A 7,050-nucleotide genomic window follows, 5' to 3' on the forward strand; every position below is an offset into this window, starting at 1 on the left:
AAATAATAATTTTAAATTTGTCATAAAAACTAAAAAAAATAAAATTTAAAATTTTTTTTGTAAGGCCCAAAATTTTTTTAAATAAGAGATAAAAGGTTTTTGTTTAGCGTTTTGTATACTAGTTTTTTTTTTTGTCATGTTAGATATAAAACAAAAAAGATGATATAAATTAAAAGAAAAAGGGGCGTATTAATTAAAAATTTAAGAAAAAATATAAAAAAAAAAGGGAAATAGAAACTTCTTTTCGCAGAAATTTTTTCCAAAAATAGAAAAACCCAGCCCTGTTAACTTCAACGGAGATAATTTTTGTACTGAAACTGATGTATCTTTTAAACATCAAAACATATAAATAAAATTTTAAAATACATATCTAATAAATTTAACAAAAAAAAAATTGTTACAAAATTTAAACTACGTACTATTTTATTTTTTTTTACGAAAAAAAGAGAAGGTAGTGCTCCGCCAAGTAAACGCGGAGCGAACCGCCGTGACTTTTTTACGCCGCGAGGGGGTTGCGAGTCCCCGAGATGTTAGATCTCAAAAACGAGTGAAGGGATCAAGTTCTAAGTAGGCTTATCGATCTTGGGGTCCTTGGGGGGGGGGGGGTTTCTCCCCATTTTCCGCTACGTCCTTACGGCGGGATATTGCACAAAAAGCCCAAATGTAAAATTTTTTAAAAGATACTCCTCCCCCTCCTAACGCTCTCATTCAATATTATTATGTTTATCAGAGAAACGTCCCTTTCACTTTTTCGACGCTGGCGGCGCGGACCCGCCAGTTTCGATATCACCGCTTTTTTTAAAAAATTTTGGTTTTTCGATAGATATACGTCAGGAGGAGATTCTTTTTAGGAAAATTTTGGTTATTATAAAAAAATTTAGTCAAGGGAAAAAAGAAGTTCTCTATGCTTGGCAGAAAGGGGCCGTGGGGAATTTTTTTAAGTCGATTCTTATGAATCAAGCTTGAATTTGATGTCTAGTACCCGGGGGTTTTGCCAAATAGGGGGTTTCCAATTTGCGCTTTATTTTTTTCCCCGGGGGTCCGGGTTTAAAAAATACGAAAAAATTCGATTTCTACGTGTGGGGGTTTTTCCGAGACGACCCCCAAAATTTTTTGGGCGCCCCTTTTTTTTGGGGGTTTTCCTGGGGGGAAAAATTACCTCAAATTTGTTTTTTCACTTTCCCGATTGCCAAATAAACGAGACCCAGATAGGCGCTTCATATTTTTGGGGGTTTTGGGGGAAAAATTTGGGGTTTTTTAAATTTTCATGTCTGGTGTCCAGGCCCCCGGGGTAACAGGTCCACATAGTGCCCCTCCTTTTTTTTCCGGGGTTTTTTCCAGGTGTTGGGACGTTAAATTTTGATGTGGGGGTGTCCCGGGCCCCCTTTTTACAAGGTCCCCTTAGTGCCTTCTTTTTTTTGGGGTGTCCGGTTTAATAATATGTTGAAAAAAATTTTGGGGGGTTTTCCCCCGGGTTGCCGATAAAAAGGGTTTTCCACATATTGCGCCCCTTTTTTTTTTTCGGTGTCTCCTTTTTATAATATCAAAAAATTTATGCCTAGGGGGTCCCAGGTTGCTGTTTACGACCCCCAAAACCTAGGGCGTTTTCTTTTTTTTTTTGGTGTCAGGTGTTTAAAACTTTAAATCAAATGGGGTTCAGCCGATCCTTTTTTTTCCGCAAAGCCTAAAATTTTTTTGAGCTTTGTTTTTTTTGGGGGCCCGTTTCTTCTTTTTTTAATCCGTAAAGCGAAAAAAAAAAAAGGGGCAAAAAACAAAAACCCCGGCCCCCATTTTTCCCTAGGCTAGCAAAAATGGGCTGAAGCACCCAATTGGGCACTACGTAGATATCAAATTCGAGGTATTAATACTAAAAACAAAAAAACTACGAACCCCCCACTTTTTTGCCTCGTCATCAAAAATTTTTGGGGAACACTTTGGCCATCGAATTAAAGGTTTTAAAAAATACCCCCCTGGCCCCCAAAAAAACTATAGAGCCAAAAATGTGGCCCTCGTCATCCAAGGGGGGAAAACCCTAACAAAAAATTTTAAAGCTTGATTCAAAAAAATTTTTTTAAAATTTTCCCTAGCGGAAAATTAAAAAAAATTGTCTTTACAAAAAAAAATCGAAAAATTTAAAATTTAAAATGTCTCCCCCAAAAAAAAAAATTGGCAAAATTATGTTTAAAAAAAAAAAAAATTGGGGAAAAAATTTAAAAAATTATGTCTGACGAAAAAATATTAAAAAAAAATTTTGGGGGAACCAAAATTTTTATCGGACATATACAGTTCAAAAACCCCTTCAAAAAAACGCAAATAAAAAAAAAAAAAAATTTTTTCGTTAACGACTTTTTTAACATTAATCATTTGTTTTATTTATTTTTTTTTTAAAAAAATTGAAAAAATATAAAAAGGTGTACAACAAAGGGGTTTACGTTTATTTTTTTAAAAAATGAGAAAAATTTTTAAAAATTTTTTTTTTTTTTAGAAATAAAAAGCCCCCCCATTTTTTTTGTTTTTCATACCTTGTATTATAACGGTTTATGAGATTAAAGAATTTGTTTTAAATTAAGATGCGTAACATTTTCAAAAGGGGATACCGCAAAAAATTACCTTTTTTAAAAAAATTTTAAAAAAAACCCCAAAAAAAAAACTATAGAAATTTTTAATGTTTTTCCCCCTAAAAAAAAAAAAAAAGGGGGTATTTAAAAACCTCAAAAAAAAACCCCAAGAAAACCCAAATGGAAAAGGGTCTTTATATTTTTAAAAAATTTTTCGAAAAAATCTAACCCTTTTTTTTTTTTTTTCCAAAAAAATTTTAAAAACCCCAAATAAAAACCTTTAAAAAATTTTTTTTTTTTTCCCCAAAAAAAAGGGGGGCGCGCTTAAAATGTCTATTAAAATTAAAAAAAAAGAAATGATTCTCTTTTTAAAAAGGGCCCCAAAATTTCAGAAGAACTGAAATTTCCCCCTTTAAAAAAAATTTTTTGCCCACTTGAAAAATTTTTTCTTTTTTTTTCAATTAAAAAAGAATTTATAATAAAATTTTATAAAAATTTAAAAATTTTTTTTTTTTTTAAATTTTAAAAAGGGAATAAAAAAAAATTTTAAATAAAAAGTTATTTACATTTGTTTTTAAAAAGGCCACAAAAAATTTTGAAGTAACAGTACAAAAAAAAAATTTTTTTAATTAAAAAACAAAAATTTTTTTTTTGAAAAAAAATTTTGGGGCCCGCTAGACCTTTTTAAAAAAAAGGGAAAAAAAATAAAAAAAAATTAATTCAGAAAAGAATCCCCGGGGAATTTTTAAATGATATCGCGTGGATGTGGGATTGATTTTTTTGGGTGTGCATGATTACGGGGAGGCGAAAAACGGTTTTAAAAAAAGTATGAAAAATTTTTTTTTATTTATTTAAAATTTTGAGGTCTAGAAAGCGTTAATTTTTTTTTACAAAAAAAAGTTTTGTATTTTAATAAAAAATTTTTTTTTCTACTGTTGTTCTGAAATTTTTTTTGGGGGCCATTAAAAATCCCTTTTAAAAATAACTTTTTTATTTAAATTTGTTTTCCCCTTTTTTAAAAATTTAAAAAAAAAATTTTTTAATTTTAAAAAAATTTGGGGTTATTAACTTTTTTTTTCTAATTGCAAAGTAAAATTTTTCAATGTGGGGGAAACAATTATTTTTTCCCCCAATATACTTTTTTTTCTCTGTAATTCCCTTTTTTAAAAAGAGATATCTTTTTCTTTTTTGTAATTGAATAGATCACTTAAAGCGCGATTTTTCCCCTTTTTAAAAAAATAATTTTTTGTAACGTGTACCCCCTTTGGGGGTTTAAAAATTTTTTTCGGAAATAAAGATCTACCCCCTTTTGTTTTTTTCGTGATTTTTGGATATAAAAAATCTACCACTTGTTATTTTTGGTTTTTTTTTGAGGATAATACTACCACTTTCTTTTTTTTTTTTTTTAAAAAAATATACACTACTATACGTGAAAATTTGGGGGCCCTTTTTTTTCCCCTTTTTTAAAAAGGTAATTTTGGGGGGGATATCCCCCTTTTTGAAAATATTTGCATTTTTTAAAATGTATTCCCCGGGTAAAGCATTTGGGGTATAATCTACCACTTTGTTTTTTTCGAGGTAACAACAAAAAAAGGGGGACAACATAATACATTACATATTATGCTTTTACTTGGCGCTCATTTTCCCTTTTTTTTAAAAAAAGGAAAATTTTTTTGGGAACCCCCCCCCTTTTTAGTTTACGCCCAAAACTTAAAACAATTACTTAAAAACTCAAAAACCCCCTATAAAAACCCCAAGGGGATAAACAAAAATGTTAGGGCTTTATTGCAAAAGAAAACAACAATTTAATATTTGCTATTTTTTTAAAAAAAAATAACTGAAACCCCTTTTTTAAATTTTACCCTTTATTTTTTTTAAATTTTTCCCCCAAAAACCCAAAAACCAAAAAAAACTTTAATTTAAATTTAAAAAATTTGTTAAAATGTAAAATTTTTATTTTTTTTATTTGCGTTCGTACTGAAAAGGGGGTTTGCAACCCGAAAGGGGGCCCCATATTTTTCCCCCTATATATTTTTGAAAAAATTTTTTTTCCCCGACAAAATTTTTAAAATTTACCCAAATTTTTTTTTATTAAATTTAAATTTTTTTTCCCCTTTTTTTAAAAGTCTGACAAAATTTTTAAATTTCAGCAAATTTTTTTAATTTATGAATAATTTTTTTTCGGGGCCGGGGTAAAAAATTTTTAAAATCGATTTTTTTTCAAGCTTAAAAATTTTAAATTTTATTTTTCCCCGGTTTTTCCCCCCTACGATGTCCACACAACGGGGCTCTATTTTTTGGGGGTCCCGGGTTTTTTTAAAAAACCCTTGAATTTTTTTTGGCCCCCGGGGGTTTCCCAATTTGCCGATGCGAGGTCCACATAGTGCGCTTGTAGTTTTTTTTTGTCTACATGTATCCCCAAAAACCCCGAATTCTATATTACGTGCCTACATTGGGGGCGTTCACCCCCACTTTTTTTTGCCTAGCAATCGTGACAGGGCGCCCCGTTTTCGCCTTTTTTTTTTTCCCCCCCTTTTTTTTACCTAAATGGAAATTTTAAAAAAAGAAACGCAAAAACGAAAGACTGCTCAGATTTTAGTTAGCGGGGTTTTTGGGCCCCCAAAAAACCCTTCCGAAAATTTAAAAAATTTTAAAACCCTTAGACAAAACCCAAAAAAATTTTTTCGCACTATGTGGATCTCGTCCCCAGCAAAACCCCCGACCCCCCAGACTCAATTTCAAAAGGGGGTTTAAAAAACGGAAAAACCCAAAACTACGGAAAACCCCCCCTGGGGGACCCCTTTTTACGGCAACCGGGACCCTAAACTTTAATTTTTCATATTTTCACTTTTTTAAAACCCCCAAAAAAAAGAACGGGACTAGGGGGACCCCCGTCTCGACAACCGGGGGGCCTAGACTCAAAAATTTTTCGTATTACACCTGACACCGGAAACTATTAGCGCACTATCTGGATCCTGTCATCGGGAACCTGGGATACGGGGGGAAAAAAATTTAAAAAAAATTTAAAACACGTAGACCCGAAAACTACGGAGCCACATGTGGACCCCCTTTTTATCGGCAACCTTGGGGGGCCTAACAACGAAAATTTTTCGTACAATTCCCCCCGGACACCGAACCTAGAAAAAACCCCCCTGGTCTCGTCATCGGCAAAAACCGGGGGGCCCTGACATCAAAAATTCCCCCGGTTTTTTCTACACCCCAGACACCGAAAAAAAAAGGGCCGGGGAATTAATTTTGGACCTCGTCATCGGAAACCCGGGGAAAAAGTAACACCCCCCAAAATAAAGGAGCCACTATTTTTGGGGGTTGCATCGGCAAAAACCCCCGGGCACCTAGACAAACGAATTCACCCTACGATTACACCTGGGACTGAAAACTTGAAAACGCATTATCTTGGGCCCCTTTTTATCGGGGGCCTGGGATACGTTAACATCGAATTTTTTGGGATTAAAACCCTTTTAAAAAAACCCAAAACTACGGGGGGCACTGTGGCCTCGTCATCGGGAAAACCCCCGGGGGCCTAACATCGAATTCAACTACATTACAAAACCCCCACAACCCCAAAATATAAGCGCAAAAAAACTGGACCCGTCCCTCGGCAACCTTGGATCAAAACATTTAAAAATTTTTCTTGTTCATAAGAAACGACTTAAAAAAATTTCCCACGGGGGGTTTCCCGCCAAAAAAAAGAGAACCTTCTTTTTTCCCCCGACTCAAAATTTTTTATATATATACCTAATTTTTTTAAATAGAAAAAATTTCCCCCCACGTATAGGCATCGACCTAATTTCGAAAAAAAGCGCGTTTATATCGAACTGGCGATACCCCCCCCCGCCAGCGGCGAAAAAGTGAAAGGACGTTTTCTCTTATTTTCATAAAAAATTTTAAAAAAGCGTTAGGAGGAGGGGGGTACTTAAAAATTTAAAAAATTACATTTTTGGGGGTTTTCGTCGCCAAAACCCCGCCGTAAGGCACGTGGAAAATTTTTTTGAGAAACCCCCCCCCCCCTTTTAAATTGGGGCCCCCAAAAGGGGTTTTTTGGGTTTTTTGCCTCCCCTTTTTAAAAAAGAAACCGTTCACTCTTATGGGTCTCACATCTCGGGGAAACCCCCAAACCCGTCGCGTCGCCCCCAAAAAAATAAAGGTCGGTCCTCCCCGCGGGACTTGGCGGGGGGACCACCCCCTCCCCCTTTATCCTTTTAAAACCCCCCCTTACGATTTTTTTAAAATTTTTCGATTTCCCTTTTGGGGGTTTTTCCCTCCTTCTTTATCCCCCCCCCAAGACCAATTTTTTTTATAACATTGGATTTTTTTTGATAAAAAACGGGAAGAAAAAAAAATTTAAAAAGAATATAAATTCTTTTGGGGCCAAAAAATTTTTAAAAAACCCTTTAAAAACAATTATCCCCCTTTTTTTTAAAAACAAAAAATTTTTTAAAAAGAATGTAGTTTAAACTTTTTATTTTTGTTT

This window comes from Temnothorax americanus, unplaced genomic scaffold (genome assembly GCF_048541705.1).
Source record: "Temnothorax americanus isolate GAGA-0224 unplaced genomic scaffold, ASM4854170v1 Scaffold288, whole genome shotgun sequence".
NCBI lineage: Eukaryota > Metazoa > Arthropoda > Insecta > Hymenoptera > Formicidae > Temnothorax > Temnothorax americanus.